Source organism: Eriocheir sinensis, chromosome 27 (genome assembly GCF_024679095.1).
Source record: "Eriocheir sinensis breed Jianghai 21 chromosome 27, ASM2467909v1, whole genome shotgun sequence".
NCBI classification, from domain to species: Eukaryota; Metazoa; Arthropoda; class Malacostraca; order Decapoda; family Varunidae; genus Eriocheir; species Eriocheir sinensis.
In genome coordinates this window covers 7,572,142-7,598,688 of record NC_066535.1, presented here as the reverse complement: position 1 = coordinate 7,598,688, position 26,547 = coordinate 7,572,142, and the positions used below count along the sequence as shown (strand labels likewise).

Here is a 26,547-nt window from a genome sequence, read left to right as displayed (position 1 = left end):
TCTGCGCCTTCTTCTCTTCCTCTGACCGCTACTCCCTACCTCCTGCCACCAACTCCTCCTCACAACCCAACCATGACCACCTGCACGATTCTAGGCCAGCGGTGACGTCAGGATTCATGAAAGTGTAGGTTTCTTGACCAAGGCCTGACCTCTCTCTTTGGTACTTTCTTCCTCCGTGCCCTTTCCTGGCTGTGTTTTCTTCCTATTTTACATTTGCGTCCCTTTTTCCTTCTTGAAGATTATTTTTTTTCTTAATTTCTTCCTATAAACGTGTATGATTTTTTTTCTTAATTTGCTTCCTATAAACGTGTATGATTTTTTTTCTTAATTTCTTCCTATAAACGTGCATGTCTTTTTTTTCTTTTTTTTCTTCTTAAATTTTTCCTATAAACGTGCCTGACTTCTTCCTGTGACTCCCCTCCCCCCCCCTCTCTCTCTCTCTCTCGGGTAATTTTCTATTGTCTTCCTTTCCTTCGTGTATTTTCTTCCTGCTCTTTGATTTTGTCCTTTCTTCCTCTTCTCCGTCTTCCGTCTGGCAATGATTTTTTCCCCTCCTACAAACTTTCACTTCTTACTCTTAACCTTTTTCTTTGGGTACTTTTCTCCTACGTCATTTTTCCCGGGGAGTATTTTCTTCCTACTTTTCATTTCGTCCCTTTCACATTCTTCCCTTCCGTCTCGTAACGACCGGTTTCTTCTTAAAACGTAATTAGCATTTTTATATATTTTTCCCTCCTACTGACTTTCATCACCTGTGTCTCCCCTTTCTTTTTTTCTCTTCGATCCTATAAACTTTCCTCTTTTTCCGTATCGTGCTTCTTCCCTCTTGACTTCATTCTTTTCATCTATCTATTCAAGTGCAATATGTTCATTCAATTATCTTTTCAATGTTTTATTTCGCCCTTCTTTTCCTCAGTTTACCACTACCTCCTCCTCCTTGCACTACTTATTTCGCTGTCTTTTCTTGCCTTACACGCCTCATTTTCAGTTTCCTATTTCTCCATTATACACCCTTTACCCCTCTGCCACCCTCAGCCTTCGACGCCATTCTCCTAAACACACGTAACCATATCTCTCACTTCTTGTTTGTTTTTACCCTTCCTTGCGTTTCCTATTTCACCGTATTTCGTCTCTTCCACCTTTCTATTTTCGCTCGTGGACCATCAGCATCTCTTCTAACCTCTTCAATTTCAGTCTCTCGCTTTACACACATAAATTCCAACCTCCCCTGATTTGCTTCGTCTGTGCACCATCTGCCCCTCTAAGGACCCTTCCTCCCCCTTCAACCCTCGTCTCCCCTCTCTTAAAGACAATTAGCGGTGGTCTGTCTTTCTGTCTGTCGGCTTTCTCCTGCTGCCACTCATTCTCAAGGTGATGTTTCTTGACACGGCTCTGACAGTCGATCAATCAGAAGACACATCGAGGCCTTGGGTTACCACGAGTTATTATTTTTTTGTGTGTGTGTGTCGAGAGGCAACATCTAGGCTCGTGTTCTGAAAAGGTTAGCGTTCTGGTGCGCCGGAAAATAAATGTATAAACTGAATAATGAAGAATCATGAAGCGTCGGTAAGTTCGTGGGGGCAAAAAGTTAATGTCACAGCATATTTACGATGCACGAGACTGAGAACACAAAATCATATCGGGTCTAAATAATCGCTAAGACTCTGAGTAGTAAGAATATCCTGTTAAGACTGATCCAGTTATAACCTTACTTGTCAGACGACATGTAAGTATTAATATAAGTGTTAGTAGTGGTAGTACAATATTTTCTGCAAGTCATGATGCGCAAAGCTTGTAACATAAAATTCTAGTGTCAAAAAACGATGACTCAATGAATTCAACGAATACATCATACAAAATTAATCAAACAGCAACGCTATCTAGTCATCAAAGTAAACACGGAAACTTGATTGCAACATTTTCCTTAAGTCTTCCCTGCAGGAGATAGGTTATCCGGCAGGAAAACATTCTGAAGGGCAGTTGTGTGATGGTCCGGGTGGGGGGGGTGGGGGGGTGGAGGCTGGGGCGGAGGGGTTGGCCAGGGCTGCTCCGCCTTGCCCATGACGGTGCTGCTTCGGATAATTTTACTAAACACACGGGCGCCAAGTGGCATTTGGAACGTGGTAACTTTTCCTTGATTCAAAAGGGCGCTTCAGAAGGTCCGCGCAGTCTCCCAAGTACACGGAAAAGGTGAACTACCGTAAACAAGATGATTTGGATATTACACGACGAAGAGGACCTCGCAGCTCTCGTTAATAATGATAAAAAGATAAGCGGATGAAAAAGATAGGCGGATGAAGATGCTGAGTTTTTATTTTTGCTTTTTACGGTATGAGTGAGCCTGAGAGCAAAACAAAACTATGAAAAAAAAACATCAGCAACCACCACCGCATGTTGTTCCCCAAAATATAGACAGGAAGACATCGAGGCAACGGATCATCTATATTTATTTCTTCGTTACTATTTTTCTTTTTTTCTTTTTTTCTCGTTATTTTCCGGTTCGAGCTAATTTGATTTCTTCTGGATTTTCCCTCCCGCAGGGCAGCCAAAGACAAGCCAGCGGCAGGTAGCGTGTTGTGAATTTATTGCTGGTTGATTTCTGTAAGGCTTTTTTCCACCCGCGGCCGCCTTCCACCCACGCCGAGAGGCACAGAACTAGAACAATTACCAGTCCTCGATATAAATGTCTTAGTATTAGAGTGGAGACAAAGTAGGAAGTCACGAAGATATAAGTGGCGATACGAATAACCAAATATATGTTTTATTGTGTGTGTGTTTGTTTCCCCCCGACAAGTCACGGGAGGAGAGGGAGAGAGAAAGAGAAAAAGAAAGAAAGAGAAAGGTAAAAAAACAGATAAAGATAGCCGGGAGGCGTGGAGAGGCTGACTGGCTGAGGCTGGGTGGTTGGCTGGGGGCTCTCAACAAGTTTACAGGAAATTCCACCGCAACAGGGTCATGAAAGAGGAAAACTGATAATACGACGATACTGAGGCCGAGAATGAGGAAGTTTCCTGGAGTTGGGGTTACTTGAAGATCCTGGATTGGGGCTGGAATCAGGAGTTACCGAAGAAGGAAAAATCATCTGAGTGAGGAGTAGAGGAGGGTGAGGAAACTTGTATTACCATAACCTCAAGCAGCGGCGTGGACGAAGGTGACTGAATCGTGAGCTAATGAGTAAGGATTCTTCATCAACTGCAGTACGCCTTCCCAGTTATATATATATTTTTTATCATCAACTGGCAGGTGTGATATTTTTAGTTCAGTATAGGTGTTGAGGGTATGGGAGATAGTCTTGTAGCTGCCTTCTTTCCCTCTGTGGTTTGTTTCTCTCTTGTATTTTCTTTTGTTGTCTTGGTTCGACGTTTCTTTTTTATTCTTCAAAGCTTGTATGGTATATGTTTCTCTTCTCATTAAGCACTGAGTCCTTTCCCGTTCGCTGTTTTTCTTTTCTACACCAAAGCTCGTATGTTATATGTTTCACCTTCCATTTAACGTTGAGCCCTATTCCGTTCGCTGTTTTTCTTTTCTACTCCAAAACTTGTATATTTGTTTCACCAATCAAACGTTGAGCCCTATCCCATCTCTCAATACTTCCTCTGCTCCCTTACCTCCAGTCAAACATGCTCATACCCACTACTCTTTCAAGAAGGATAAAAAACTAGCTCAGTAACGTACATCAAGGAGTCATATTAATAAACGTTGATTCACATCTCGACTCCCTCCTCCTCACAACACCGGTCCAACAGGTCTTCCTCCCCGTGACATGCAGAGTTAGACTGGCAGATAGTACATTAGCCGCAGATATTACCGTGTAAGAGAAGCAAAATACACACTCTATACCAATTATATGGTTCAGTTTGATAGCTTGAATATTGTAACTGATGAAAGTGAGTACCATAGTAATGATTAAAAAAAATATATAGTCTTGTTCGATTCTAAAATATAAGTTACGAAGACACTAAAACACGCAAAAATGAATCACAAAGTAATACATGCACACGCGCGCGCGGGCGCGCGCACACACACACACACACACACACACACACACACACACACACACACACACACACACACACACACACACACACACACACACACAGTCGAAGTCATTGAATTAGTATTTCTATATAATTTTCTTGTGCTTATTGCAACAGTTTATTTCTTTTTCGTGTGTTTATTTAATTTAATTTCCACTTTTTTGTTGTTGACTCCTCCCTTCTCCCCCTTATTCATTTCTTACATACATACATACCCCCCCCTCACCCCCCCCCCCCCCAACCCCCCCACACCTGATGGATGGACGATCATTACCGCATCCCTTTACGCCGTTTGGGGGTTCCCCTTCGCGGTTCGAGTGGCCATTACTCCGCCAGACCCTGACGGAGGAAATTGTCTTTGTTCCGCCGTGTGTGTTTGGCCGGACGGAAGCACCTGAAACCTGTTAATTCTTCTTCGGTTCATGGCTGGGATAGGTAAGGTCAGCATTCTTTTTTTTTTTTTTCAGCACATTAAAGAAAGCAGCACAAGGGCACACACAAATGATAAATAACAGTCCGCTAACCACTGCTCCTAGATAAGAAAGTATAGATGAGGGGCTAAAAGAGACGTCTATCTGTCGCACCGTCCTTCCATTTTGTACGCATATCACGGTAAAAGGAAACAAAAGCACTCTGCAAATTGAAATGATGTATAAAAATGAACTATCCAGTCTTTAAAAAAGCTTACCAATCGTTATTTGAGAATCAGCCAATTTTGTTTACCACTGATCGATTTTCCAGAGTATTATTTTTTCCTGGTGAGTACTAAATGGAACGATGCGTACTCTTTGGTGAACATACCGATTACTCCACAGCGGCAAGGTTGCTTGTGAGGGGGAGGCCATCCTGTTATTCTTCATTGTCTAAGTCAGTACCGAAGATGAGGTAAAGGTAAAGTAGGCAACTGCGCGACACACCCATGCAGGGCTATGGTGCGTGGTGACGGGCCTTGCTTCAACAGGTTTACGACGCAGCTTTTCGGTTATTTATTTTTCTACATATCGTCACCTTCGTAAACAAACCGCCTAAGTCATTATTTTCTACTTCTCAGGAAATCAGAAAAGAACCGTCATTATCTCATTTGGCTTAAGCTTTAGGCAGAAATGAAAAGGGCAATTCTAGAACACTCAAACCCTGAATGACGAAGGCAACTATACAAAAATGGGCGTCACAAGCTGAAAAATTGATGTAGACAAAAACCTGGAAATTGCTGAAAAATGACTTTGGCGATTATTTTATTAGGGCGACGATATATCTCTTTTAACCTGTTGAGCTGGTAACGAAAGCAGGTTCAGGGTACGTCCGTCGACACCACCGAGCCGCTCCTGCCGGTGGGCTAGGGTTTTCCGTGGGCCTTCCTTCCCTCGCCCCGCTGGCGCCCTCAATCTCCATGCAGCAAAGGTCATCGCTCGACACACACAAGGCGGGGAGAAGTGAGGCTGAGACGACCAGATGCTACGGTCATAGTCTTCTTCCTAGCCAACACGAAGGCGAAGGTGACGGCGTGGTGTTGCCTCCCATTCTTCTTCCCTCAACTAACCTTCTTGCTACTTTACTCTCCTAATCGTATACGTGACTTTTGCTATGGGAAATTTTACGCAAACAGAGTAATGCTTAGTGTCTATATACAGATCACGACTTATAACATTCCCATAATAAGTCGAGATTGGGGAGATGATAGATAAAGTGGCTGCATTTTCGCCGTTATTACTTCATACTGAGCAAGATGAACACGAGAAGGAGGACGAAGACGGCGAGAAGGAGGACGAGAATGAAGAGAAAGAAGAGAATAAGAGAAGGGGAGAGGCCATCTTTCATCACCTCCTTCGGTATCTAGCCCTTTCCCGTCACCGTCTGCTATTACGGTCGGGGGACAAAACGAGGAAGAAGGAGAGGAGATCAAGAGTCGGCGATCCAGTGTCGGGCTGCCTACCATCACCCCCCTCCCCTCCTCCGGTACACAGCATCTCCCCGTCACCGACTGCTATTACGGTAGGGGAATAAAACATCATCCCCATGCGAGTCATTACCTTCACTTGCTCCGCTCCCTCAGGCTGTACCGGTCTGATTGAGTTACGCTTCATGTGCAATCAAGAGGCGACGAAACAGACCTAATCGGCATTCCCAGGACGTCCAGACACCCTACCGCTGCGTGCCGCCTCCTGCCAGCCTTTCCCACCCCACTCACGAGGAAGTTTTCTTTGTTTGATGGAAGTGAGATAGTTCGAAAGTTTCTGCAGTTGGCCTCTCTTCTGGCTACATAATTCTGTTTACTTTCATAGGAGCAGTATTAAGTAGGCTCTTTTTTGTTTGTTTTTGCCTACCGCACCCGCGAGGTAGTTTTCTTTGTTTTACAGAGTGGGATAGTTCGAGAGCTTCCGAAATTGACCTCTCTTCTGGCCACTCAAATCTGTTAACTTTTATAGGAACAATACTTAGCTGGCTCTTTTATTGTTTGCTTTTGCCCATGAGCTGCTTCCTTTGTTGTAATAGAAAAGGAATGAGACAACCCGCTGCTCCGACAAGTATTACAGAGGACAGGAAGACTTGCCAAATGATAGGAACTCCAAATTTAGCCACGTCAGTGTATATATCTTACGAGGGTTCCTGTCTACCCACATACTGAAACAGGACAGCAAAGCACAGACTCGTACAGTAACTTCCCAACGCGTTATGTGCAATGGTGACTTACTAGAGCCGTTCTGTGATGCAAGAGTCAAGTACCACTGTTAAAAAAGATGTGTTTCTTTTCAGGGATGTTTAACAGAGGACGACAAGGCACAGACTCACGGGGGCCTTCCCAACGTGTTATGTGCGAGTGACGTAATAAAGGCGTTGTGTGATGCAAGAGTCAAGTACCATTGAGAAAAAAAATATGTGTCCTTACTGTGGTACTTAACAGAGGACAGCAAGGCACAGGCTCTCACGGGGTGTTCCCAGTTCATCTTGAAGGCGTTATATTATGCAAGAGTGGTTCAACATGGTTAAAAATAGTATTTCCTTTACGAGAAACCTTCCCTCCCCTTGCCCATCCCACTTACCTGGCGGGCCGCACCTGGGGAGCCCCGCGGCGCCCCTCCATCCCTCCACAACACAACACAACGATGCTTACCTGTAGAGGGAGAAAAAACACGTCATTAGCATTGCCATCAATCACTCTTATTCTTCTTTGTTTGCCTAAAGTACGATGATCAAAGCCAACAACAATGACTTCTTTCTACTAATGCCACCTTCATATTGTCCGCGGTGACCAGTACAGACATCCAAGCTAACAATATATATGCTATTATTGCTCCCCATCATATTGTTTACGGTGATCAGTACAAACATCAAGCTAACAATGTCTTTCCTATTACTGCTCCCGTCATATTGTTTCGGGGTGACCAGCACAACCCTGAGAGCTAATAATATCTTTCCTACTGTGTGTTCGCCTCGACTCATTTATATAACCTGATGTGCATTGTAATCCGTCCATCGATTTAAATAACCTGATGTGCATTGTAATCCGTCCATCGATCTCAGGCTAGGTCACGATAGATTGTTTTGGTATCATATATTTCCTCGTTCCTTTTTATATATCGTGTTGTTTCGTGCATTCTATACCTTCATGTGCATTTTAAAGACAGTCCAGTGATCTTGGGTTAAGTTAAGATCGATTAATTTGGTATTCATTTTCTCGTAATTCTGTATGTATTGTGGGGTTCCGTGCTACAGTAAATCTGCAATACGGGGAGATATTTCCTTCCTCTCTCTTTCATTTTCTTTCTTTCTGTATCCCCTTGTGGAAGAATACTCAGGCCCGGGTCACCGTCCTCCTTAGTCCCTCCCCCCCTCTCCCATCCACAAAAATAATGACTAAGATGAGCGGTGGTGGTGGGGGAGGGAGGGAGGGAGGGAGGGGGGCAGTAACACCTTCTGTCACTCAGCATCTGTCTTGTGCAACGACCAACGCCTCCCCCCTCCCCCCCCTTCCACCGCCACCACTTTCCTCCTTTCCCACACACCTCGGCTCGTCGGGGTCAGCACTAACGGTGTGTACATTACCGTGTATGAATGTTTCTCCCACCTCTCGCTTACTCTTACTCCCTTCCTTTAATTTTCCCTTTCTCTTTTTTTATCTTCTATATCCTTTCTCTCTCTGTCTCTGTCTTTGTCTCTCTTTCTCTCTCTTTCTTTCTTTCTTTCTCTGTCTATGTGTGTGTGTGTGTGTGTGTGTGTGTGTGTGTGTGTGTGTGTGTGTGTGTGTGTGTGTGTGTGTGTGTGTGTATGTATTTTTTCCTTCTTCATTGCTTAACACTAGGGTGCGTCGATTGCATGTAGAGAATCCCTTGCCCTGCTTGTCTTGTTATTCTCTTGGGTAAGCTGAGGCAACGAGCGTAATAGGAAGTAACGAGGGTCAGAATATCAAGTAGGCGGCCAGTGTGTACACATACCAAACCTATCTAGCCAAATGCTGTTCTTCCGTCTCTCTCGTCTAGCGGCGGTAGGTACAGACTAGTGCCCCCTAAAGCCATGTCCCGCCCTTCTCTTTTCTATTTTTTTTCTAGTTGAACAACCCACGGACGGCCTTCTCGTAGCACCTCAAATGTCGCTGCCTGCTTTTCCTCGCTCTGATATATTAGGTTTAAGCAATTTTCTTGACCAAGCGTACGTAAAAACAAAACGCAAGTCACTAAAGGTCGCGCAACAAGGAGAAAACATAAACGTAGGGTCAGAAAATCGATTATAAATGCAAGTTTTTGTTTTGCTTCCCGGAGCGGACACCGTTACTCGGGTAAAGGAAGGCAGTGTGGGTGAGGGAGGAGGAGGAGGAGGAGGAGGAGCTGAAACAGGAAAAGGAGGAGGAGCATAAAGAATAGAAAATCGAGAAAGAAATGAAAAACTGGAGGAGGAGGAGAACGAGAAACAAGAAAGGAATAAGAAACAAAAGGAAGAGAAGAGAGAGGAGGTGGAGAAGGAGGAGAGAAAAAAGATGGAGTGGAAGAATAACAAGTGACACACACACACACACACACACACACACACACACACACACACACACACACACACACACACACACACAACCTCACACTCAAAGGGCTTCCCAGGGACTTCCCCCTTACAAAAAGACAACAATTCTACCCGCCAGCCCCAGCCCCAAGTTACCAGCTCCTTCCCTACCCAACCAGCCCCCATCTCTACCCAGCTTGCCCCTTCCCTACCCAACCAGCCCCTTCCCAACCCTGCCAATCTCTCCCTCCCCCTCCCAGTCCCTTCCTAACCAGTCAGCCATGCAGTCAGATTTCTCACCTCCCAGCTGGGGCCCTTTTTTGCTTAACCTTTATCAGGGCCTCGTTTTTAGAGCAAAGACTCGCTCCCGCGCACACTTCCGCGGACAGTCCCATTAGTAAGATTTCGAAGCGGCTGACGTGGCGTGGCGGGACTCCCTTCACGTATCCCTTATATTGCTTCACCGTCTTGCCTCCCTCCCCCTCCTCCTCCTCCCTCTCCCCTCTGGCCGGAGTTTGTGGCGGAAACGAGTTAGGACATAAGGTGAGAGGGGTAGTTGGTGGGTGGATCTGGGAGAGGCTCAGGACAGGAGTTTTTTTTTTTAGGCTTTTTTGAAGGCGAGCACGTGGACATGTGTGGGTATACATCTCTCTCTCTCTCTCTCTCTCTCTCTCTCTCTCTCTCTCTCTCTCTCTCTCTCTCTCTCTCTCTCTCTCTCTCTCTCTCTCTCTCTCTCTCTCTCTCTCTCTCTCTCTCTCTCTCTCTCTCTTTACTGACATCACACAATCAACTTTTTGTCTTGGTTTTCTTGTGCTTATTTTGATGGTCACCGAAGTAGAAGAGATATAAAAAAACCCTCACAGCAACATCTGAAGACTTCCGTGTGCGTGTGAGTGTGTGTGTGTGTGTGTGTGTGTGTGTGTGTGTGTGTGTGTGTGTGTGTGTGTGTGTGTGTGTGTGTGTGTGTGTGTGTGTGTGTGTGTGTGTGTGTGTGTGTGTGTGTGTGTGTGTGTGTGTGTGTGTGTGTCACTGAGCCTCAAACTCCACGTGCAGACTTAGGCCCTTCACCCTTGCTTGACGAGAGAGGGATGGGCGGCAGGGAAGGCAAGGGGGGCGGGAAACCAGTCCTCCACACACGAACCAGGGTACAAGGAAGAGGAAGGAAAGGGTACAAATTCAGACTATAACAACTAAGTGTGTGTGTGTGTGTGTGTGTGTGTGTGTGTGTGTGTGTGTGTGTGTGTGTGTGTGTGTGTGTGTGTGTGTGTGTGTGTCCGCGCGCGCTCGTCTTCACAACTTAATTATATATCTCCTTCGTATATCAACAAGTGTATTTCCAGCCTTAGAGGTGACAACAGGGCATTCTTATAGGCGCATTCAAGGTCTATTACTGCCTTAATGGTGCTCGTGGCGGGTCTCCCAGTCCATGCGTAACAAAGAGAACCACAGCGTCAGCCTCCTTCCCCCCTGACGAGGCGTGCGGTGGTGTGGCAGGCGAAAGGCTGAGAGAAAGGCTATTGAAGGTCTGCCGAGCGCCAGGGTGACTCGTGGTCGGAATCCCGCGGGCATGACGAGGAATCTCCCGTTACAGGGATTCACAAAACCGAAATTTTCCTGCCTGAAGCTTTTGTCCTCCTCACACACAGTCATCTCAGCACTTGACAGACGCGCGGGTCGGTTTGGTATTGGTGTCAGGTCGTTCAAGATGATACAGGTTCAGTAAAGTCCAGTGAAAATTTAAAGCAATGAACTGAAAATCCAACTAGAGTTTCAGCTTTTAGAGATTGTTAACAATTTGAACGCCAAGCAAAACGCGGTGCACGCCTGTTAAGAGGACACTCCCAGCCGTCACGGGACCCGGCCACGGCCTCCACGCGGCGTTCCTTAACCCGGCGCACGTGACTCACGACGCGGCGACTGACATTAACGCATTACTGTGGAGCGCGGGAGGGGCGGAGGGGGGGACGCGATATTATGACAAACCTCCTCAAAATCCCCAGTTCCTGAAGAGCACCGGGCAGAATGAAGGACTTCCCTGTGTCAGTATTATTGTATTTTATCAGTATCAATTTTCAGCATTTCTTATGAGTGTCGTGTTCCGTGTTACGTTGTTCCCAAGACACAGATAACAAGGGACGAAAACGGTATTCACACAGCCTCTCGGTTCACTCAGGAAATAGATTTAAAGCAAGAACTTCCTTTTCCTTGTTTCTTGAGGAGGCTGAGTCTGTGTTTGTCCTTCCGTGGGGCTGTGCAGGTGTCTGTTGTGTGAGCGTGACTTCCGCCGCCGGGACGTGGCGAGCAGGTGACAAGAATGGCCTGCCAATTACTTGTGAGCAGCGGGTGGTGGGGGGTGAAGGAAAGGAGGGACGAGAGGGAAGGAGAGGAGGGGCGGAGGGAGGTGGTAGGGGAGGAAGGATGTGGATTTATCTTGTGTCAGACGACCCGCGACCACAGCCAGGTAACCATGCGAGTACACACACACACACACACACAAACACACACACACACACAAAAAAAAAACCTCCACACACACACCTTCTACCCTTCCCCCGCATACATAAAGAACACAGTATAAGGACACGAGACAAGATCAAAACAAACAAGACATTGCATCTCGTACCATCCCCAGCGTTGCCGTCGGCCACACTAACAACAACATCCTTCCCCTGCTGTTTATTATACTAGACAAGAGACTGTGGGAGGCCTTGAGTTTGCCTGGACGACCACGAATGTAAATGCACCTGCTCTACCTACGTACTAGACACCCCCACCCACCTGCTCCACCTCCTTTTCGCCTCTCCCCGCTTCCCTAACCTTCATTCCCACACAAAGGCTACAAGTTTTTCTCCTTCCCAGCGTAAAAGTATCATGACCACATACCTGGCTGCAAACAACACTTAAACTCGTGTCTGGCTGGTTATTGGCACACTGGCGGAGGGAGAGGTGGGAAAAGCAATTTGTTGTTGTGTGACTATGCAAAATGTAACCCAGTGACCCGAAGCGTGGCACCCAAGCGAGGTAAGAATGTTGAAGGTTATGTCGATAGGAACAAGTAGAAAGAGCTCAAACTGGTGGCTGAGAGGTCCCACAATTATTAACAGGATGGAGGTAGACTGAGAGGTTCCCCAATTACTAACAGAATGAAGGTAGACTGAGAGGTTCCAAAATTTCTAAGACTGGAGGTAGACTGAGAAGTTCCAAAATCCCTAACAGGCTGGAGGTAGACTGAGAGGTCCCACAATCCCTAACAGACTGGGGGTAGACTGAGAGCCGATTTCACAGTCCAATACAGTCTTCGTAACAGCCTGAACCAAACTATAGAATCCCATACAGTCCAACATGGTGAGGTCTTCGATGCCAAACTAAATACACAAGACTTTTCCTGTATAGTTTCATCAAATTTGTGAACTTAAATATAAACACCAGACACTATACGTGGAAATTTCGAAGCTTCTGGTATTGGTTTGGGAGATTACTAACCAATCATGGGGAACTGTGAAACTGGGCCTGAGACGTCCCACAATTCCTAACAGACTGGCCTCACACACACAGACTGGAGGTAGACTGAGAGGTCCCATCATCTCTAACAGACTGGCTTCCTCCCTGTCGTATATACTACTGTAGGTGACAATGTATGGCGCTCTCTCCCCTTTACCTATCCAAGGGTTCTTAAATACAGTCGATTCCTTCACGATAAAAAGACATCCAGTAGTATTGCAATATTACTGTTACTGACAAACCCAGTTGCTGCTCACCGCGAAGACAGTAACTAGAAAAAAATGTCCAACAGACCTAAATGACTGGCTAGATGCAGACAATCAGAATGAATGAGTAAGAAGAAAGTGTCATCGGAAAAGCCCAAATTAGATACGTAGGAAAGCAAGGGAAAGCGGGAAACAATACATAATCGACTCGGTTCGCGTTGCTCATTGTGTGTGCTGGTACGTGTGTGTGTGTATGTGTGTGTGTGTGTGTGTGTGTGTGTGTGTGTGTGTGTGTGTGTGTGTGTGTGTGTTGCTACGTGTGTGTGTGGGGGGGGAAGGGAGGTCTGAGTGGGTGGGTGGGTGAGGCTGTGGATGAAGGGGTGATAGGCCTTTTCAGTCTATCCGCCGTCCACGAAACAGGCCCAGGCGAAGTGTTTGTGTGTGTGTGGGAGGGGTAGGTGAGGGGGCGGGTGAGTGGGTGTTGATGAGGCCCGTGGGGATGATAGGCTTTTTCAATCAATCTGTCGTTCACGAAACAGACCCAGGCGAAGTGTTTGCGCGTGTGGGAGGGGTAGATGAGGGGGCGGGTGAGTGGGTGTTGATGAGGCCCGTGGGGATGATAGGCTTTTTCAATCAATCTGCCGTCCACGAAATGGACCCATGCGAAGTGTGTCAGCCAACGCGTGACGGCTTGACATTTGGCTGCGTGCGTCGCGTGAGGGAGTGTGGGAGCACGGACGCGGCGCCGCAGCCTCCCTCTCATACTTGTTCGGGAGAGTTTCCAGCATCAGGGAATGACACGCTGCTTTTCTCAGGTGGAGGGAGGAGGGGGAGGTGCGAGGACACGGGGCGGGGTCGCAGAACAGGAGGCGATGTCCAATGCGCCTTCCTACGAGAATCATGACACCTCTGAAAGTTAGGTTGATCATTCTTTCTTTGCCTCTGTTTTCTTTACTGGAGCAGGACATGACGGCCATTATTGTATATATCTAAATGTAGTGCTTTGATTTTCTTCTATACCGTAAAATAAAAAGGTATCCGGACACTTCTGCAAATTGTTGATTATTTTTCGGCTTGTTTTTTTTACAGGATCACTTTTGCTTTATAACTTCTTCTCAGCTTCTGTTTTCTTTATAGGAGCAGCACATTACGGGAACTGTTGTATTCATCTTTATTTAGCGTTTGATTTTTCTCCTATACCGTAAAATAAGATAAAAAGATACCCTACACCCTGATCATTCTCAGTCGGCATCTGTCTTTCTTTCCAGGAGTACATTTTTGTTTTCTAAATTTTTTTTTGTTTATGGTGTCTGTCTCCTTCACTGCAAAGAACGTCTATAATTTTTTTTTATTTCGAGGAAAAACCTCCAGTAAATACCTTACGGGAAGGAATATAAACAGTCAGACGGGATACACGCGCCGCAGACCCTCACGGACAAAGGTACGAGGCGGTTAGATAATTAAGTGATTCCAGGAGAGGCGAGCGGGCAGTGTTTACTCGAGGCAGCTGCGTGGAAAACGGCTTCCTCTCGCGGACACCTCCAGCTTGTCTTTCTCTTCCTCCCCTTCCTGTCCTTCCCAAGCACAGGTAACTGGTTAATTCTCGGTGCGTGGCCGTGGGTGGTGCAGGTGGTTGTGTCCTTTCGGGTTACGCCCAACGTGACTTTCCCGGTGGGCGACGAAGTGCAAAAAATATAATATAGTAATAATATATGATGACTTTTTTTTTTTTTTTTGTGTGTGTGTGTGTGTGTGTGTGCGTGCGTGTGTGTGTGTGTGTGTGTGTGTGTGTGTAGGCAGGTAAGCTTGTACACACACACACACACACACACACACACACACACACACACATACACACACACTCCGCTCCGGTATCTCAATCGGTTAGAGCGCTGCGTTGCAAGGCTTCACGGTCTGACAGGCGGCGGTTCGAGCCCCCTCAGACCGGATTCTTTCCGTTGACTAGGAGTGGTTACACTCCCCCCTTGAGCAAGGGGGATGGGGTGTGTGGTGTGTGAGGTCCAGGAAATACCCAGAGATCGACTATAATGAGCATGAGCTTGCTCGTGTCGGGTACTTACTGGCGATTGCGAGTCCAACTTGTGATCAGGCCGTGGTGAATTACACACACACACACACACACACACACACACACACACACACACACACGACGTATAATTTCAGCCACAACGCTGCATTGCAAGTAACAATAACATTCATGCACGAACGCCGAGAAAAAGACCGTAAGAGAAGAGAAAATAAAGCAATGACTCGCGTGCCGTGAAAAAAAAAGAAAGAAAGCGGCACAACACAGCAGGAGCGCGACTCAGCAACACTTGAGGAGGAAAGATTTTTTTCCACTCGACTGGCGGCGCTGGTGGTCGCCTCCTCGTCAGCTCCAGACTACAGTTTGTCTTTTTTTTTGTGATCACGGATGCTGCGGTTTTCCAGAAGACACTGATGATGGATCCTGGAACACAAAAACATAGTAGCCTCGTACGGGAACTGTTGTGCGTAGCGAAGGGTTTATGTCGGTCCTTTGGTGGTGAGACCCAGTGACAAGATGGTTCGCTACTGCGACGGTGAGTAAGGCGGTGATCTGTCACGGTGAAGAAACTTCTGATGGTGAACTCCTCTCATTTACGCCGCCGAAGGCCTCTTCCTGAGCGGGGTCGAGGCCAGGACACGTGGGGAAGGGCGGAGCCGGGGTGGCGGTGTGCCGCCTCACTGTTTCCACCCCAAACGAGTGAGTGTTGTCTCGTGACACAAACAACGCGTCTCGCCTCGTAAAGTTCAGCTTATCAAGGTCGAGAGAAAAGTTTTCAAGATATTCTTTTGCATCCGATGCACATGTGCGTGGACTGTGGAGTTGGCAATTTTGGGACATTCAATAGAATAAATTATATTTACGAAACGGACATGCTCGCATATAAGAACCAGACTCTGATCGAACCCCCTACACACCTCTGATGACTCCGTCCATCACAGGGGATGCATTAACATATTATTAGCAAGGGGCAGCGTGCCCGTGACTGGCTACTCGGAAACCTCGGGGTAAATGACTCCCTTCATGATCACTAAGGATGAGGTGACCACGGCAGGGGCCATGTCAAATCTTGCCTATTGACACACGCATACACACTCATTGTGTGTATATATATATATATATATATATATATATATATATATATATATATATATATATATATATATATATATATATATATATATATATATATATATATATATATATATATATATATATATATATATATATATAGTGGCTGAGTCGTCAAAGTAACGGCCTCGTGTTCAGGAGGACGCGAGTTCAATCCACTTGGTGCAAGCTGGGATTTTCAGCCGCTGCCGAGTGGCTTAAAACTACCCACATGCTGTCCAGAAGACCACCTATCAACCCGGACTCTAGATTCTAGGATCAAAGATGAGCTCTGGGAGGCAGCATGAGCCAATGCAAGATGGCGCCACTATAAACACTCGCCTGCGCCTGACCATCAGGACCTGGAAAAAAGCCTTGGACCGACCATCATATATATATATATATATATATATATATATATATATATATATATATATATATATATATATATATGTGTGTGTGTGTGTGTATATATATATATATATATATATATATATATATATATATATATATATATATATATATATATATATATATATATATATATATATATATATATATATATATATATATATATATATATATATATATATATATATATATATATATATATATATATATATATATATATATATATATATATATATATATATATATATATATATATATATATATATATATATATATATATATATATATATATATATATATATATATATATATATATATATATATATATATATATATATATATATATATATATATATAAAAACAGCTCTATATATATATATATATATATATATATATATATATATATATATATATATATATATATATATATATATATAGCTATAAACACTGCTTGCAACTTTACTGAGTGGTCGCGCATGGAAACCGCGACAAGATCCGTTAAATGGCAAGACACGGCGGATAACTGTTTTTTTTTTTTTTACATCAAAGGACACGGTTCAAGGGCAACAAAAAGAGTACAAAAAAACCCCGCTACTCGCCCCTCCCATAAAAGATAAAAGTAAAGAGTAGCCAAAAGAGAGGTCAGTTTCGGGTGGAGAGGTGCCTTGATACATTTCTTGAAAGAGGTCAAGTTATAAGCAGGAGGAAATACAGACTAAGGAAGGCTGTTCCAGAGTTTACCAGTGAAGGGGATGAAAGAAGGGAGGTGCTGGTTAACTCTTGCATAATGGGTTTGGACAGTATAGGGGATGAGCAAGAGTAGAAAGTCGTGTGCAGCGGGGCCGCGGGAGGGGGGGAGGCATGCAGTTAGCAAGTTCAGAAGAGCAGTCAGCATGAAAATATCGATAGAAGATAGTAAGCGAGGCAACATGGCGGTGGAATTAAAGAGGTAGAAGACTATCAGTAAGAGGAGGAGAGCTAATGAGACGAAGAGCCTTAGACTCCACTCTGTCCAGGAGAGCTGTGTGAGTGGAGCCCCCCCACACGTGAGATGCATACTCCATACGAGGGTGGACAAGGTCCCTATAAATGGAAAGCAACTGTGCGGGGGAGAAGAAATGGCGGAGACTGTACAGAACGCCCAGCCTAGAGGAAGCTGATTTAGTAAGAGAAGAGATATGAAATTTTCAGTTGAGATTTTGAGTTAAGGATAGACCGAGGATGTTTAGTGTTGAAGAAGGTGATAGCTGAGTTTTGTCGAAGAATAGGGGATAGGTGTTTGGAAGATTGTGTCGAGTGGATAGGTGCAGAAACTGTGTTTTTGAGGCGTTGAAGGACACCAGATTCTTCTTGCCCCAATCGGAAATAATAGTAAGGTCTGAGGCTAAGCGTTCTGCAGCCTCTAGCCTGGAATTGTTCAGTTCCTGTTGGGTGGGTCTTCTATTAAAAGAAGTAATGAAGAGTCATCGACGTAAGAATGGATATCACAGTTCGGTTTGGAAAGACCATTAATGAACAACAGAAAGCGAGTGGGAGATAGGACAGAACCCTGCGGGTCACCACTGTTAATAGGTTTAGGGGAAGAACAGTGACCGTCAACTACAGCAGAAATAGAACGGTCAGAAAGGAAACTGGAGATAAAGGTACAGAGAGAAAGATAGAAACCGTAGGAGGGTAGTTTGGAAAGCAAAGATTTGTGCCAGACCCTATCAAAGGCTTTTGATATGTCCAGCGCAATAGCAAAGGTTTCATCGAAACGGCTAAGAGAGGATGACCAAGAGTCAGTTAGGAAGGCAAGGAGATCACCAGTAGAACGCCCCTTGCGGAACCCATACAGGCGATCAGATAGAAGATCAGAAGTAGAAAGGTGCTTTTGAATCTTCCGGTTAAGGATTGATTCAAAAGCTTTAGATAGACAAGAAAATAAAGCAACAAGACGGTTTTTTGAGGGATAGGAAAGGTCACCCTTATTATGAACAGGCTGTATGAAGGCGTACTTCCAGCAGGAAGGAAAGGTAGATGTTGACAGGCAGAGGCGAAAGAGTTTGACCAGGCAGGGTGTCAGTACGGAAGCAGAGTTTTTAAGAACAATAGGAGGCACTCCATCAGGTCCATAAGCCTTCTGAGGATTGAGGCCAGAGAGGGCATAGAAAACATCATTCGTAAGAATCTTAATAATAGGCTCAAAGGAGTCAGAAGGGGGATGAGTAGGAGGAATATGCCCAGAATCGTTCAGAGTGGAGTTGTTACAGAAAGTTTGAGAGAAGAGTTCAGCCTTAGAGATAGATGAGACGGCGGTGGTGCCGTCAGGGTTAAGGAGAAGAGGGAAATATGAAGAAGTGAAGTTGGAAATGATGTTTTTAGCTAGATGCCGGAAATCTCGGGAAGAATTAGAAAAAGCAAGGTTTTGACATTTTCTATTTATGAAAGAGGTTTTGGTAAGTCGATCAATAGATTCGGCACGATTCCGTGAAGAAATATAAAGATCATGGTTAGCAGGAGTGCGAAGGCTCTGGTACCTTTTGTGAGCTGCCACTCTATCTTGGATAGCACGAGAACAAGCGTAATTAAACCAAGGGTTTTTAGCATGAGAAGTAGAGAAAGTACATGGAATGTGTGCCTCCATTCCAGAGACAATCACCTCTGTGATGCGCTGGGCACACACAGAGGGGTCTCTCTCATGGAAGCAGTAATCATTCCACGGGAAATCGGAAAAATACATCCTCAGGTTCTCCCACCGAGCTGAAGCAAAATGCCTGAAGCATCGCCATGGGAAGGATCTTTGGAGGGCTTCAGCACCCTCCTCGCTTCCCCATATATACCTCACCGGGAGTAGCTTACGCCCGTTTCGGCAGGTGTCTTCCTACCTACTCATGTTACTCGCTCCGCGTCGTGTCAACTTCATGACTCTCAGACATTTACTCTGCCTACACGCTCCCGCTGCCGCAAGGACATCGCTCGTGCATCGTGTCAGACACTGTAACTGATAACACTGGCGGGAGAAGAGCTTAAGTGCTGCAGACTCGGGACATTCACAAGACAACACTCACCCATCCTGAAGTTTGCTTGAAACTGCAACAAAGAATGGCTGCTATCCGAAACCAAGAAAGAAAGAAGAAACCAAGAAACCGAGAATATTGAAACTGTACGAAGTGACATGAATATGCACTCCTCTCACGCCTTAAAAGGCACCCTTAACGAGCTCCTGCTGCTTCTGCTACCCGCCTCTGCACCATTCTTGTGTGTAGAGCAACGTGCCGTGACGCCTACCACGGCTGGGTCATCGACCACGACGGACACAACCACAGAAGGCATGCCGGCGCAGTCCCAAGGTTACCGACGCATTATGGTAACTTCACCCCTGACGGCCCTCCCACCTGCGCCCACGCCCACTAAAGTAGCTTTCCGAAGAGTGATCCCAAATATTATGTAAAAATGCAGATGTGAGTACCAGCAACACAGCCGCCATCTTTCCTGCGCTAACCCGCCTGATCCATTAATACATAGAGATAGATAGTTAAAAATTTGGATGCTCATAGACCTCAGCTTCCAATTTTCATTTAAAACCATATCAACACCCTCGTAAAGAAACTGCCAGTCATTTTTCAGCGATTTCCAGATTTTGGGGTAAGGCCAGGGTGTGAGTGTTTTTGAGTTGGCCTAAATATTTCTGCCGATATGATAATTTAGAGTTTGACAGGGTCTTTCCGATTTCCTAAAAAAAAGACTTAAGCAGTTTGTTCATAAAGGTGACGATATACAACTTTAAGACCTAAATGTGACTAGCCATACATCAAAATTATTTTTTTTAACTACCCTGAAATAAGACACCAAACTTCAGAGATTTCCACACACAGCACCTTCTTACCCTGCAGAGGGGAAGGACGAGCCAACAACAGCAACAACCAACCAATCGAGCTGGGTTAAGAAGAGGAAGAAAAGGAAAAGAAACGAAACGATACGCCGCCAATTGCCGTCTAAAAATAAACTTAATGCAAGGACACGTGAAACAGCTTCCGTCATCCCCAGGCCTCGCTCGCTCAGGCTTTCTTCTCCTTAATGGCGGAGCGAGGTAGGGATGGGAGGATGCTGGTGGTGACAGAAGAAGGGTAAGGTAGATTAAAGGGCCTGCTAATGTATATGTGAGATAGACAGATAGATAATAGATAGATAGATAGATAGATAGATAAGTAGAAAGGGAGAAAAGGAAACTTAAGGTAGATTTGGAGGCCTGTCAATGAATGAGTGAGATAGATAGATAGATAGATAGATAGAGAGAGAGAGAGAGAGAGAGAGAGAGAGAGAGAGAGAGAGAGAGAGAGAGAGAGAGAGAGAGAGAGAGAGAGAGAGAGAGAGAGAGAGAGAGAGAGAGAGAGAGAGAGAGAGAGAGAGAGAGAGAGAGAGAGAGAGAGAGAGAGAGAGAGAGAGAGAGAGAGAGAGAGAGAGAGAGATGAAGAAAAAAAGAGGTGTGCATCTTTCCAGGGCACAAAACAATACAATACAGAAATAGGACGAGAAAATAAACGATAAGAATAGTGTTTATCTGGACTAGAACTACCGAGTGTGAAACTGAAACACGGAACTAAATGGAACGTAAGACAGGGAACAAATAATGATGAAGAGTGTGGGCGTGAGGGAAAGGTGGAGGGATATGAGAGTATTTGGTGTAAGAGGGATAGAAGGGAGATGGAAGGAGAGGAGGGGTGAGAGGGACCGAAGATGGAAGAGGAAGTGAGTATGGAAGGGAGGTAAGATGAAAGGAAAACGGGTGAAGAAGAGAGGAAAAGGGATGAAATGAATTTGAGCGGAAGAGGAGTGAAGATTGTAAAGATATATGAGAACACGAGATGGAAGACTAAAATGAAAGAAAAATGAAGATAGGACAAAGATGGAAGAAGAGAGGATGTGAGGAAAGAAGTTTATGAATATGCAAAAAAAGAACGAGGCTGAAGAGACTGCGACATAAAAGCAGATCGAAGGTTGGAGGAAGAGATGCAAGAGGAGAGGAGGATGCGAGGAGGAAAGAAGAGAAAAATACACATACATCTCCTCGCTTGAACAGCTATCTACATGAGACAGGAAGACCAGGATGTGGACCCGCGCCTCCCTCACCCACAACTACAGCAACAGCAACAACAGCAACAACAACAGCAACATCAGCAGCCTTGGTGTTGGAATCAGCCCCGCCCCAAACCGCCCTCTTGCTATTCCTTCCCTGAGATCTTAACTTCCTTCCCTCGTCTCCTACCAAGAGTCTATATTTGCTTTCATACAAGTGTTTATATTTCTTGATTCTCCTCCTTTTAACACCTTCATTTCACATTGTTATTCTCTAACTCATTCAAACTTCTTTTTATCCTGGCTTCTTTTCAATACGTTCAGTTCACATTCTTAAGCTCTAATTCATCCCAAGCTTTATACCTTTTCTTTTTATCCTGATCCTCCTATTTCAATACCTTCAGTTTACGTTCTAACACATTCTAACCTCCCATTACTACCTTGTCTGTTTTATATCCTGATCCTCCTCTTTCCAATACCTTCCGTTCACATTCTTAAGTTCTGACTCATTCAAACCTTCTTTCACCGTCTTGCTTTTTCTCTTGATCCTCTTCGTGCCAATATGTTTGAATTTCACGTTCATAGTATCCTTCACGTTCTTAGTCCCACCTCGTTACGCCTTACACTTCTACAAACGCCTCTAACGTATACAAGGCCAGATTCCTTAATACCTAAACACCCACTTATGCAACCACCAACACTCGCCTTCACATCCCACCTACAACCTTAGTCCCAAAATCTGTCTCCATCTATGCTTCTTCTTAAAACAATCCAAGTCCGCATTCTCGTGTCCCAACTCCTCCACATCCTCCAGTTCAGTCGCCAATGTCATGCTGTATCGATTCACCAACATGGCATTTTCACACCATGCGATTTTTTTTATGGTCCCCCTCTTCCTGATCCCTTCACAGACCACATTCTCAAAACACAACTCATTCATATCCTTCTCCACTACCACCGCCACGTCACGTCTTATTCATCTACCACACACTCAGCCTTCACACCAAGATAGTTTCCTAGATCCTCCTCTTACTCATTCGCATCCTCCAACACCACTCCATTGCACATCCTATACACCCCACCACACTTCTCTTGCTGTCACATGGAATCCACACATCCTTATTCCCACCGAAATTCCCAAGCGGATCAAAGCTCTAAAACATCATTCATTTAGCCCAGACTCATCCACCAACATACTTATCAATACGTACCCACTTCGAATCCCGTGCATGAACCCACATCCTTGACACCCACGCACCCTCAACTATACAGTATATACACTATTCCCAAGCCGCCCGCCAACGCCCTCCCACGCCCCGCCCATCCGTTCTCCGTGCCCCGCAGCCCTGACAGCCATGAAGCAGGAAGAGAAGGAATGCTGGTCGTGGTCAAAGAAGGTGTGACGGTTGAATGGGGGACTTGTTAAGGTATGAGAGAGAGTGAGAGTGAGAGAAAGGATGTTTTTACCGCCTCCCTCTCTCTCTATTTCACTTTTCATATTATCATCTGCTTTTCATTTTTGTAGTTTGCCGCCGTATTGTTTTATTTACTCATAACGATGTTCCTTTTTTCTTTAGTTTGTAGTCTCGAAACCCACATCCACATATCCAGACCAAGACTTTCCCTTTTTTATGCATCCACCGCTCACCCACCACCACCACCGTTACTACCACGTGAGGAACTATACATCACCCACATCTCGGGCCTTTACATCAAACCCAGGTCCTTAGTTCCATATCCCACATCTTCTTCTATGCATTAACACCTCCTCCTCTCTTATAACTCGCACTCATGACGTCATAAACGCATCTATCCATATAATAATATATATCAATACTCCTGCAAGCGGTTATACACACACATGTTAACTCCACCACCTTAGCACCTGCTGATAAATATATTCGATGCTAGAGGACAGGGAAAAGTGGTCGTCATTCTACTCCAGCGTAAAATATCATTCTTCGTTCGACAATGGTTCTGGGAAGTATAGTTTAGGGCCCGCAAAAAGTCGACAAGTATGAAGGGTGAGAGGGAGAGCATTTTAGATTCCCTTCCTTCTCTCTGTTTGAAGCTACTTGGCGCCGCTACCCACGACACCTTGCAGTACTGTCAAAAGTAATTTTCAGTACTATTAAATGTTTTCTCCGGAGCTATCAAAGGTATTTTCCAGTACCATTAAAAGTACTCTCTAGTATTATCAACGAAGCTCTCCGGTGATATGAATAGAACTTGTAAATGAGGAAACACACACACACACACACACACACACACACACACACACACACACACACACACACACACACACACACACACACACACACACACACACACACACACACACACACACACACACACACACACACACACACACACACACACACACACACACACATCGTCAGCAGTGCACGTTGTCTCAGACCCCCTCGGGCAGCATCCAACCAGGCCACTAGTTCCTGTTTTCTTGCCCCGCTGTCGCCGGTGACGCAAGCCTCCTCGGTGCACTTACTCGGCACTCACAGTCACCGCCGCCCTCATGGCATCATTCCCACGCTGGTCCCGCCCGGCCTTCAGTCTAAGTCAATCAGCTTGTACGATCGTTTCCCATGCATGAAACTGCTTCTTCATGATGCTGAAGGAAGTAACATACCAACCAGAGGGACGTATGTGCAGGGAGGCCGATCCAAGCGAGGAGGCAGCTGCATGTTAATGTAATCCCATGGCTGTTATGATTAAGAAACTCTCCTCAAGATGCTGAAGGAAGTAACACACCAACCAGAGGGACGTGTGTGCAGCGAGGCCGATCCAAGCGAGTAGGCAGCTATTAATGCGATGCCATGGCTGTTATGGAGCAAAAAAAGCTATCCTCACGATGCTGACAGGAACACTAGACCAACCAGAGGCTCAGGTTTGGGGTTGGTGCGTGCAGCTGAGCAGTTCCATAAAAGGAGGCAGGTAATAAATAACGTTAATGACATGCATGCAACGGAGTCAAAGTAGTTTCTTCTACGATGCTGATCAAACCGATCAAAGGAGTCAGCTGGGAGGCGTGAGCAATTGCAGTTTCCATACGAGGCGGCAGCTGTTAACGTGACTTAACATGACTTTAATGGGGTCACCGCTGTCTCCTCAACGATGATGACGGGAACACCACGCAAAGGCTCAAGCTCGGGGACGTGCATGAACGTGGAGAAGACTTTCCGTGCGAGGAGGCGGCATTTAGCAAGATGATGACGAGGTTATAACAGGGTCAATTCTAGTGAACAGAACCCCCAACCCGAGTGTGTGACCACCTTCTTTGGGCTCAAGGACAGTGGAAGAGTGTCACGTCAGGCCATCAGCAGCATACAACACCTTGAGGCGATGGGAACATTAACACTACAAACGAGACATGTAACGGCCTCTCGCTGTTTGCCCAAAGGGATCATCGGGATAAGGACTTTGTGATTAGTCTCTATTGGTTCCTGAGGTACTGAAAGGCTGAAGGGTGACGGAGAAGCAGCGCAAAGGGGGTGGGCGGGGCGGGGTGGGGCGCGGCGGGTGGTTACACACACTGCCACAGCTGTCACTTGTATCTGTCAAACTGGCCCCTCAGCGCCGGTCCGAGCACCGTCCGGCGTTGTAACACCTAATCTTTGGTCATCGTGAGGCAATTCACAAACAGGGCTGGGTCGGATAATTTCCTTCACCGAGCTCTTCCCCCCCTCAATGTTCTCCACCTCCGCACCACCACACCACTACAACCGACATCACAACTACACCTGCACGACCACATTATCGCATTACATTACCACCACAATTACCGTCATCACTTCCCTCGCCAACCTCCCACAGGTAATATAGCAAAAGAGTACATTAATATGCAATACATCGCCAAATGAAAGGAAACCTTTATATAATTTTTTTCCCCGAGAGATAAGGCGAGGGCGTGGGCATGAAAGGCTCATCTCATTCATGGCGCGGGGCATCATACGCGCTGAGCGGCTCGTAAGTTTCCTCTAAGTCACGCCCCACGTCAAGCCGCCCACGCCCACCGAAGATACACACACACACACACACACACACACAATCACGCACGCACGTGCTTGCATATCCACAGAGGCACGTGGGGAGCTGTGTCACGGTAAACAAGGAAGTAAGGCAGAGCACTCCAAGGCACGCTGGTCCGCCGCACTGACCAACAAACACATAGCGGCAGCCCATGAGAAAGTGCACCGACTGGTTTTCGCTGCACCCCAGCGAGGGAAACTCAAGTCTCGTGGACAGGCTGCAGAGCCGTCACGATGCTTCCACAGAGAGTAATCCACGAACATCGTTGCCACAACACATTTCTGCCGTGATGCACACACTTAAAGGAGCAAAACCAATACACAGCAATACACAAAAGACACAGACCAACACCAAACACCGTCGTGAGCTCGTCAGTCCCACGCACAGGGGCTACGCACGCCACGCCACTAAGTAGGTCAACTCACTTTTAAGTTATCCTGGCGACGCTGTTGACGACACAGAGCCAGTTGAAGCTACACTGCGAGTGCTCTTCGTCCTGCCAGGATTTAATACTTCGGTCGAGTTGTCCAAGGACACACGCGGCTCACCGCCCGGAAGGCTGCTCTCCCAGCCAATCGCGCCATTCAGGCCGCCTCCTGACCTCGGCGTCCCACACCCACAGGAAGCTACAAGGAAACCCATCTCTGTTTCTCTTCTGCCACCACAGCCCCGCCAGCACCTCTTCCCTCGCGTGTGAGGCTGCACGGCGGGGCCATGACTCACCATGGCTGCGGTGGAGTGCTGTGCCGCGTGCCGCTCCTTGGCCAATGTGCCCCCCACCCGCTCACAGCCTTCCTGCCGGCGCTGACCGATGGACACGGTGACAGGGGGCCATGTTGGAGCAGAAATAGGGCAATAAATAGCACAACTGAAGCATGGGAGCCGCCGCCACGCACCTGCCGTCACCACAACCAGAGCTTCACTAACTCTCTCCTGGGCCGAGCCTCCGCCCCGGCATGCCTCTCACTTAGAAAGAAAGTGCGGTGCCGCGGCTCACTGGCAGGCAATGCATCCGCGTACTTCCTCGACGCTGCCATGCTCGCTTTCGTTTTCAATCACGCTTCAGTCACACGCGAGGGATGCTCTTTTAACATATTTTGCGTGTTTTCAAGGGCGGCAAAATGGCAAACAAGGCCAGTCT

General features: G+C 46.1%; 1 protein-coding gene across 3 annotated transcripts in view; it reads right to left on the bottom strand.

Annotated features, from left to right (window-relative positions):
* The window catches only part of LOC127004057 (dual oxidase maturation factor 1-like), a 63,623-nt gene extending 37,311 nt beyond the window's left edge, over positions 1 to 26,312 (bottom strand). The window contains exon 1 of one of the 3 annotated variants that reach the window (XM_050871341.1): positions 26,130 to 26,312. The gene's annotated coding sequence lies outside the window, so the exon portion shown is untranslated. Of the gene's footprint in view, positions 1 to 7,078; positions 7,098 to 25,831; positions 25,999 to 26,129 lie in introns of those variants that run through there. The other 2 variants (XM_050871340.1, XM_050871343.1) reach the window with 2 other exon arrangements.
* Between the last annotated feature and the right edge of the window lie 235 nt (positions 26,313 to 26,547).